An 11,111-nucleotide genomic window follows, 5' to 3' on the forward strand; every position below is an offset into this window, starting at 1 on the left:
AAAGATTATTTATCATGACCAAGTGGGTTTAAACCCAGGGATGCAAGGATGGTTCAATATATGAAAGTCAATCAATATCATACACCACACCAACAAAAAAGAAAGACAAAAATTGCATGATCATATCAATTGCACAGAGAAGGCATTTGACAAACTCCAACACCCATTCCTGATGAAAACCCTCAGCAAAATAGGGGAGGGAGGAATCTTCCTTAAGATATTAACAGCTATCTATAAGAAGCCCACAGCAAAAATTATCCTTAATGGGGAAAAACTGAAAGTATTCTACTAAAGTTAGGCACTAAGCAAGGCTGTCCACTGTGTCTACTCTTATTCAACATAGTATTAAAAGTCCTAGCAATAGCAATCAGAAAAGAGAAGGGAATCAAAGTAATTCAAATAGGAAAAGAGAAAGTTAAACTATCGCTATTTGCAGATGATATGATGATATACATAGAAAACCATAAAAAGTCCAGAGAAAAGCTCCTGGAAACAAACAAATACAGCAAAGTGGCTGGCTACAAAGTCAATACATGAAACACAGTTGCATTACTTCATGTAAATAGCTAGATAGAGGAGAAAGAGATCAAAGAGTCCATCTTATTTAAAATAGTGTCTAAAATATCAAGTACCTAGGAATCATCTTAACAAGAGAGATAAAAGACCTAAACCATGAAAACTTCAAAACACTTCAGAAAGAAATGGAAGAGGACCTAAGGAATTGGAAGAAAATCCTATGCTTTTGGGTAGGTGCCACAGCATACACAAACTTAGGGGAACTCAGGTGACACAACAGATGTATCCCCAGGTTTTCCTGATATGGAGTACTGAAATAATGCTCACGGGGTTCTTCAAAAGGCCTGCTGTGGATGCCTTTTCCTCTGCGTGAATAGTTGAGAAATTCTCGAAGAGATAAATACATGCTTGGTATTACATTTTCTGTCATTATTTGGCTATCTCTCCTTTGTAAAATATCAGGCACTATCTCTTCTTTGTAAAATCTCGGGCAAAATTGTGGACTCAATCAAATATTTTGACTCAGAAATTTCAGCACCAAAGATTACTAAGAGAACCCTTTTCTGGATTATATTTAGCACCTAAAAGCAAAGACAATATTTTTACTCTTTTTCAAATATGTCCTTGCAACTTCAGTTTCTGGTAATCAAGGGTGTAGCTAGAATACAGATTCTGGGCTATTGACTCTTCTCAGAAAAAGGGAATCACATCTTAAGGAATTTAGCTCCTTCCTTTACTTGACTTCTAAAACAACAGAGTCAGCTCAGTGAAGACCATGTTCCTAGATATTTACTACTTCCTAATAATCCCTGATTTTGCATTTGAAGTAAGCTCACAAAGAGCTGCCTTGAGTTATAACCTTCTCTTTTGTAACACAGAATCCTTATGGCTCACACCCATAGCTCAAGTATTGTTTACTGTTAAACTTTGCTTTGTGATTGTAAACATTCTTCTCCATAACTATGACTGGTTTTTCCCCTTATAAAGCCCCCTGCTTAAAGATTAAACTTGTCGCACTACTGCCAGAAGATGTATTGACACCACATACTCTTGTGTGGTTTCATTATTTTATATTTAATATTTCACTATCTGTGCAACTCACTCTCCCTGAAGTGGATTCATTGAAATCTCACTGATGGCTGTAGGACAGAAGCTGCCTCCAGCAGGTAGAAAAAAAAAATCAATATCATCAAAATCACCATCTTACCTAAACTAGAATATAGAAATAATGCAATCCCTATGCAAATTTAGACATTTTTTAAGGACTATAATAATCAATAATAAAGGCTGTGTGGAATCACAAAAAACCTAGGTTAGCCAAATTCATATTAAAAAACAAGAAACTGGGTTATATCTCTTTATCTAACTTGAACCTTTAATACAAAGCTATAGTGATCAAACATCATGGTACTGGAAAAATGAGTCTCAGACCAATGGGTCAGAGTAGAATATCCAGTGACATACCCCCAAATATGCAATCAACTAATATTTAACAAAGTAACCAAGAATTTGAAATGAAACAAAGACAATCTCTTCATTAAATGGTATTGGAATAACTGAATAAACACCTGTAGGAAATTAAAGCTTGATCCATACCTTACACCTTATTCAAAAGTCAGCTCAAAATGGATTAAAGATTATGAAATCAGACCTTAAACTATAAAATTCATTGAGGAAAACATAGTAGAACACCCCAAGACATACACCTCAAACAATCTTTGATAATAGGATGCCAATGCCAAGAGTTATAGCATCAAATTTAAATAAATGAGCTACATCAAACAAAAAAGTTTCTATATTGCAAAAGAGACATTGGATAAAACTAAAAGACAGTTAAGTGACTGAAAGAAAACTTTTGCACTCAACACATTAGACAAAGGTTTGATTTCCAGGATATGCAAAGAACTCTAAATGTTTAGCTCCACAAAATGTAAAAAAAAAATTCAAAAATGGGTAAAGTAATGAACAGATATTTTATGGAGGAAGAGCAACAGATGGACAGCAGACACATTATATAATATGTTCATCATCACTTATCATTAGAAAATTTAAATCAAGACAACAATGCTGTACTCTCTTACACCAGTAAGGATAGCACATTTCAAAAATAATGGAAACAGGGGCTGGAGTGGTGGTGTAAGTAGTAGGGTGTTTGCCTTGCATGTGCTAACCTAGGACGGACTGAGGTTCAATCCCACAGAGTCCCATGTGGTCCCCCAAGCCATGAATGATTTCTGATCGCATAACCAAGAGTAACTCCTGAGTGTCACCGGGTGTGGCCCAAAAACAAACAAATAAAAAATAATGGGAACAATCTCTGTTGAAGCAGGTGTGGTAAGAAAGGAACTCTCATCCACTGATGGTGGGAATGCTGCCTGGTCCAATCCCTGTGGAAAACAGTATGGAAGGTTATTAGTAAACTCAAAATTGGGTATCTATCCCCAGGACAGAAAGATATTCATCTAAAAGTATGTATGCACTCCACTACTCATTGCAGCAGTCAGTACAATAGCTAAGACTTGGAATCAACCTAGATGTCCAACAAAGATGAGTGGATCATGAAGATATAATACATATACACAATGGAATATACATAGCAGTAAGAAATGATATAATCATGCAATTTGCAACGACATGGACAAAACTAGAAAATATTATGGTAAATGAAGTAACCCAGAAGAAGAAGGAAAAATACAGATATGTGGCATTTATAATAACTCCATGAAGAAATACAATGGTTTATGAACACCATAGTTGCCACGTTATAGTGAGAAGAAGGAAACAAATCAACTGGAAGAGGAGAAACACAAAGCATTGACTCTCTTTTATACTACAAAAAAACCTTCAACAACAGAATCAGCTGTTTAGATCGAATAGGTGTCTAATCAACTTTTAACTACAAAGATCTATAATAATGTTCTAATGTTTTTATCTACAAAAACAGGTGCAGAATACATTTGGAAGCCAGAGACTTTCACTGCAGTGTTCACTATTAGTATGCCTTAGTGCCTTAATTTTTTTTTATTGTAAGAATGTATTCAAGAAACAAAATTGATTAACATAATAAGGCAAACTAACATAACATAATATAGTGACCCAACATAACATATAATATAATTGATATAATAATACATGCAAGTCAAAGAAAGTTTCTGATTAAAAACACAATTTTTTTCCATAATGGCTTACATATCTTTCACAGTAGTATTTTAGGTACATATTAACATTGAGTCAGGGGAATACCCATCACCAACTATGTCCTCCCCCCATTCCAGTTTTCTTTCTACAACCCATATACCCCAACATCACCCCCTGGGCTGCTAGAGTAGGTGGACCCCTCTTTGTCTGGCTTACTATTAGTGATCACATATCTGTTTGGTCCTGGAACCCTCCTTTGTTTCCCCCTCTTATTTAAGAGACAGAGCTAGAAAAATCGAAGTATGTGGTTTTGTTTGAAGGCAAGAAAAGCAATAGAATGGGGTACAAAATAAGAGGAAAAAAATAAAAAAAGAAGTCAAAAGTCAAATACGCTGAAAATGGGCTGAGTCCCTCTAGAGGCTTCCAACCTCAGTTTGAGAGAGGATGTGAAAAAGGTAATTGAAATACCACAACAATACAGAAAAAAAAATCGAATTAAATAACCGGTGAGCACTACAGCAATAAAGACAGGCACCACACAATAGTCTCGGTTCTGAAATCAAATCATGCTCAAATGCAAAAAGAAAGAGAAAGACAAGACAAAATAAAATAAAATAATATTGGAGACATCAATTGTAATCTCCACACCAAAATAAAGACGTCAAAAAAAATCGATCAATGGATAAATAAACATGTGGAAAAATGATTGTTGTGTGCTTTTTTTTTTCTTCTTTTCTTTATCCCCCTGCATAGGCACAGTAACTATTGGGGATACTGTAGAGGGAATTCCCTTGACCTAGGAGATACAGAGTTTCTCCACTCCTGAAGTATACTGTCATGGGATTAACTCTAGACTCCTTGCATGATCATTTACTCTCCCCTTGCTGCAAGGGGAGAGTAAATGCCTTAATTTTTTTTAATATATAAAATAGCTCCTCAACTTTTTTGCCACAGTGGTTCTTAGAGATATAGGTCGGACACCCTAATTTGGCTATTCAGTGCTTCTGTCATATTAGACTCCAAATACAGTACTTCTTATGACAATGTCTTGGCAAAGTACTCCAACTTATCCATTTCCTTTTCATAATGTCTGCTACAACGATCTAATGCATAGGCCGATAGAAACTAGTGAAATAGGCAAATGCATACCTTGGACTTTTGTCACAGATCCCATTCATTAAGTATGTTTTTTGCCAGGGCACACCTAAACTGTTAGAGGGGCTCAGCCCACCAGATGTATCCTCAGATTTTCCTGGTGGGTAGAACTAATTTAGCCCCCATGGGGTTCTTCAAAAGGCCCACTGTGGATGCCTTTTCCCCCTGCGTGGATGATTGAGGAATTTCCAAAGAGACGCCCGACATTACATTTTCAGCCAGTATTTGACTATCTCTCCTTTGTACATATCAGGCAAAATAATAGCCTCTATCAAATAATTTGGCTCAGAAATTCCAGCACCAAAGTTTATTTGAGAACCCCCTTTTCTGGATATAGTCAGCCCGTAAAAGCAAAGACAATTTTTCTCTTTGCAACTGCAGTTTTCTGGTAATCAAGGGTGTAACCAGAATGCAAATATTGACTATTGACCCTCCTTTAGAGGGAAATAGGGAAGCTCATTCTTGGGGATTTGGTTCCTCCCTTCATTTAACCTCTAAAACTATAGAGTCCAGCCTAGAAAGATCAAGTCTCTAGATATTTCCTACTTCCTCCTAATCCTGATTTTGCATTTAAAGTAAACTTGCAAGGAGTTACCTTGAGTTGTGACCTTCTCTTTTGTAACTTAGAATTTTTACAGTCACACCCGTAGCTTAGGCATTGTCATTGTTATACTAGGCTTTGTGATTGCAATTATTCTTCGCCTGTGGCTAATTTTACCCCTATAAATTCCCCTGCTCAAAAAATTAAACTTGTCGCACTCCTGCCAGAAACGTGTTGACCCCATATTCTCTGTGTTTTCATTTACTTCATATTTCATATTCAGCCGCTCGTGCTTCCGCTTTCTTCTCGTGAAGTGCTATGAACCACAAGAATTTCTGAGATGCAGCATGTCTACAGCAGTTTTTGAAAATTACTATTACCTTATTTATTATTTTTCTTTTAACTATTTATTTATTGATTGATTAGTTTTTGGGTCGCACCCAGTGGTGCTCAGGAGCTACTCCTGGCTCTGCACTCAGAAATTGCCCTTGGCATACTGAGGGACTATATGGGATGCCTGGAATCAAACCAGGTCCCTCTGGGTCAGCCACATGCAAGGCAAACGCCCTACTGCTGTGCTAACTTTCTGATCTTAATTTCTTTTTTCATTCTCAATTCAGCCTATGTTACTATTATATCATATGCCCATGCTGGCAGTTTCCTTTCAGGAAAGAAGCCTCGATACACAGGACATAGTGAACAATACTACATGAAGAACACCCCTATTAAATAGCTCATTATCATATTTCTTAGTACTCCAGACATAAAAATTATGTTTATCCTAATATGCTCCATGCACAATCTAACCTTGAAAGCTTCAGTTAGCAAGTTTCACCCCCAATATTGAAGAAGGGCCTAGAAATTAGAAAAACTTTTCCCTCCAATGTACTATTTTTTAAAGTGCTCTGTCCCATCCCATAAGCATCAGACCTCCAACTACAACCTACAAATATATCTCCAGTGTCTGTCTATAAGTGGGTATGAGTGTATATGGAGGACGCCTCTATGTTTGTCTAATCTGTATTGTACTTAATCCCGGCCTACAATGACTATTGCCCATGTTATTCCTCACCCTCCCTGTTTACACTCTACAAAACTTCTATTCCCTCAGCCCCTTAACCCCATCACCTCCCTTGTCTCTCCCTATTTAACCCTTTTTTTCCATGAGTTGTTAACTATTCAGACTTGGGACCTTCCCCTACTCAAGTAAACTGCCACCCAGCTTCCAAAGTGAAAGGACACCCTCTCAGTCTCCCCATCTCTCACTTCATCAAGAACTTGCAGCCACCGCTCCTGCTGACTTATCCTCTTTCTCCCATCTGCCTTTACTGTGGAATGTTGCTTGCTACTAGATTCAGCTCCATAGGGACACCCAGCTTGAGGACACTACTTGATGAACCTGATTGCTGCAAACCCTTTTTCAGACTAAAGCGTGAGATGAAAATTTGCCTTGGATCTTATCACCCCTCATACTATCTCAAAAGACTTAATGGAGATACCTATATTTTCTTTGTATGTTTACTTCCTTAATAGTTATAACTCTTTTTTTTTTTTTTTTTTGGTTTTTCGGGCCACACCCATTAGATGCTCAGGGGTTACTCCTGGCTACGAGCTCAGAAATTGCCCCTGGCTTGGGGGGACCATATGGGACTCCGGGAGATCGAACCATGGTCCTTTCCTTGGCTAGCGCTTGCAAGGCAGACACCTTACCTCTAGCGCCACCTCGCCGGCCCCAATAGTTATAACTCTTAAGGTTTATTTTTCATATGTAGAGTAGCTCCCATCTCCCTCTTTTTTATTTTTTTATATTTTGGAGGGGCGGGGGAGCTGTTTTGGTTATGCTTAGCAGGAAATTCTAGTAGAAAAGTTTTATTGGGATAAGGACTCAGGTCAAAAGCAGACCATAGAAATTGTATAGTTTGTTATTTTTACCTCCAAATTCACCAATAATATAATCTGGTGGTTTTTTTTTCCTGCCTAGGCACATTAAAAATGGGAGAAATCTTAAATATAGAAAGAAGTTCTTATCTAATAGGGGTAATAATATATAATAATAATATATAATCATAAATTTTATAATGCAGGAGTGCCTTTCACCCTGAACAATAGTTATGGAAACTTGATATAGCCCTCATGTGCTTGAACATCAACCATACAATCCAGATCCCTGGATCCCAACCCTAGAACTGGCACAGTTCCCTGCATAGCACCAGAAATCAAACTCCCCCGAGGAGAGGCCTTAATACTGTTCTTGGGTGTCATTCATATGGCACCCTTATGAGGAGGAAGTAGCAACAACTTGATCTGAGGTGAGATGAAATCAGAAGACCCTTCATCTCATCCTAAGATCTGTGCAAAAACCAAGATCTCTATTTACAGAAGACTGACTTTGACAACCGCTACTGAGCAGAACTTTCCCTTGGACCATAAAGAAAGATTTTGAGACTTGACAACTAACATGCCCAGAGCCTATAGTCGGTCTCATTAAAGGATGCTTCTGCATCTCTTAGGCCAAAAGAATTTTCTTTCTAATTTCCCCAACATTTTCTGTGCATATGCAAAAACAAACAAACAAAAACAAAAACAAACTTGCCACATCTGCCCCCCCCCCATTTTTTAAAATTTTATTTAGTGGGGGGAGAAAATATTTTTATTTATATTTCTAGCTTCTAGGTAGGGTCCCCATCTGGTTTTAACAGAACCAAAAACCACGAATCATCTTGTTCTGCCTCACATTTATATGTCTTCCTACAAAGTGAGAAAAGGAAAAAGTGGATGGGACCAGGGGGCCAAGCAGTCTCAGTAGCTTAGAGTGGAAATAAAAAATGATCAGCTCTAAATACCCAAATCAATGACAATGACAATAGAATAAAGATACCCAAAATATAATAAGCTATACACAAAATGGACTAGCAGTTTAGGAAGCTAAGGGTGGAGAAATGGGATGCATGCTGGGAACTATGGTGGAGGGAGGGCAACACTGATGGTGGGAATGGCCCTAATTTACTGTCACTGTTATTGAAATACAACTGTAAAAGACTTGTAATTCACATTGGTCTCAATAAAAAAGAAGCTAAAAATTGAGGTCCCTCCTAGGGATATGTCCTAGGAATATAAAAACACAATACAAAAATACTCTCTGTATTTCTATGTTTATTGCATCACTATTTACAATAGCCAGAATCTTCAAATAACCAGGTGTCTGACAACAGATGAATGATTCAAGAAACTATGATATATTTACACAATGGAATACTTTACAGCTTTTAGGAAAAAATAATTTGTCTACAAATAGATAGACATGGAGACTATTATGCTTCTTGAAATAAGTCAGTAGATAGACACAGAATTGTCTCACTCATTTGTGGGATTTAAGAAAAATAAAAGACAGTGTTGTAATAATACCCAGAGACAATAGATGTGCAGGCTGAAAGGTCCAGCCCATGATATGAACCTTACTACTAAGAGTGGTGAACACTTGCCCCCCCTTTTTTCTTTCCTTCAAACAGAACCACATAACTTGAATCATTTTGTTCTACCTCACAAATTGAGGAGAAAATAACAGAGGATACCAAGACCAAACAGTCATATGAACATTGAGTAGAAATAAAAAATGATCAAACTTAGGTACCAAATCCAAAGCCAACAACAACAGAATCAATACCTAATCTACAGCAAGCTAGACACAGAGGGGACTGACCACTTATACTAGCAGTCCGGGGAGCAAAGGAGGGGGATATGAGATGCATTCTGGGAATAGGGGTGAAGGGAGGACAACATTGGTGGTAGGAATGCCCCTGATTCAATGTCACTATGTACCTAAAATATTACTGTGAAAGATTTGTAATCCACTTTGGTCATAATAAATATTATTAAAAACAAAAGAGTGGTGAACACAATTAGAGAAACAACTACACCAACAACTACCATAACAATGATAGTGAGAAAGAAAAGTAGAATGCCTGAAGTCAATGGGGAGGGGGGTGTTTGGGAGCACTGGTGGTGGGAAAGTTGCACTTTTGAAGGGGTGTGTGTATATTTTACGACTGAAACCTAACTATGAATATGTTTTTAATCATGGTACTTAAATCAATAACTAAAAAAATTAAAAAAAAAAAAGAACCAACTAATTGCCGTAGGGAAAAAATAGAATGTTCCCCAAAACTCAGAAGGCATTTTGATGCCCTGTCCAATTGTGGTATCTTCCTTCTTCCCCAAATGCAAATGCTAACTTTTTTTATGTTTAGAATTTTATATAAAAATTATGTAGTATGCATTCTTTTCATTTAGTATTGCTTAATAATTTCAGACCTCTTCCTTCATGGCAGGTAGTAATGTGTTTATTTTTATGACTTGTACTTTAGACTTTACTTGTACTTTAGCTGTATCTAAAGACCATTCATTGTGGTTTTTGAAAATTTACTTTATTCTCCTAAAATAGCTTTGTTTAAAAATTTCTAATGATGACAGAATAACAAGTATAAAACAGATAAATGTGATATCTAAAGTGATGATTTGATATTTTGTTTTTATATAAATTTACCACAATTTTTCCTAATAAAGATTACATATAGACCAAATTCTAAATGCATACTGTATTTGTGTAAGCCCTCAAATGTGTTGTTTTTATGAATTCACAATTATAGAGGTAGAAGTGGTGCTTTTCATCACTCTTTCAACTATTGTGTGAATGTTGTATTTTCACCTGGTCTCAAGAAATATTATTTTTAAAACTTATTTCTCCCTGTATTTTAATTTTTCTGTGTTACACATTGTTTATAGGTGAAATTTGAGTGAAAGAAAACATAGCCCTCCAAATGTTGAAAAGTTGTCCTAAAAGATGGTACAAAAAAGAAAAAAAATAAATGGACTGTTTTCATATTGCATTTATGTGTTTTAAATGATTACTTATTACTTTTATAATATCTTCACTATTCACTATATAATTTGCTTTTATAATAATGTTTGGGTTTTTATACTCAGTAATTTTTTTTTATTAGAATCACTAAAGAGACTAATCGTACAGAGCGAAGAGGGTGAGAAGGCTGTGTCTGGCTCCAGCTCTCACATCCATTGCAGTACATTGAGCTTCAGAGAGGCAGCACCAGGGCAAGTGAGAGCCAGGAGTGACCCAGGGGACTCTATTTCAACAAGGAAAAATAATTAAACATGGCCTAAGAAGCCAACAGGCAAAATGCGATCATAGGCATTCTTTGTGCACACTTATTTGGAAGAACACAAGAAGAAGTCCCCATATACTTCTGTCAACTTTTCAGAGTTTTCTAAAAAGTGCTCAGAGCAGTGGAAATTTGAAGGCATGGCAAAGGATGGCAAGGCCTGTTATGAAAGAAAAATGAAAACTTATATTCTTCTTAAAGGGGAAAACAAAAAATTAATTCAAGGATCCCAATGCACCCAAGAGGCCTCCTTCAGCCTTTTTCATGTTTTGTTCTGAGTATCACCCACAGATCAAAGGAGAACATCCTAGCCAGTCTATTGGTGATGTTGCAAAGAAACTGGGTGAGATGTGGAACAACACTGCTGCAGATGACAAGCAGCCTTATGAAAAGAAGACTGCAGAGCTGAAGGAAAAAAATATAAAAAGGATAATATTGTATACCGAGCTAAAGGAAAGGTCTATGTGATCCAAAAAGAAAGTGTTAAAGTAGAAAAGAGTTAGAAAAAGGAAGAGGAGGAAGATAAGGAGGATAAAAAGGATGAGGAAGAAAAGAATGAAGATAAAGATGATAATGATGACTAA

At 36.7% G+C, this 11,111-nt stretch overlaps 1 pseudogene; it reads left to right on the forward strand.

Moving 5' to 3' along the window:
- Positions 1-3,150: 3,150 nt before the first annotated feature.
- Positions 3,151-11,111, forward strand: LOC126012145 (high mobility group protein B1-like; annotated as a pseudogene).

The sequence above is a fragment of the Suncus etruscus genome, chromosome 1 (assembly GCF_024139225.1).
Source record: "Suncus etruscus isolate mSunEtr1 chromosome 1, mSunEtr1.pri.cur, whole genome shotgun sequence".
NCBI classification, from domain to species: Eukaryota; Metazoa; Chordata; class Mammalia; order Eulipotyphla; family Soricidae; genus Suncus; species Suncus etruscus.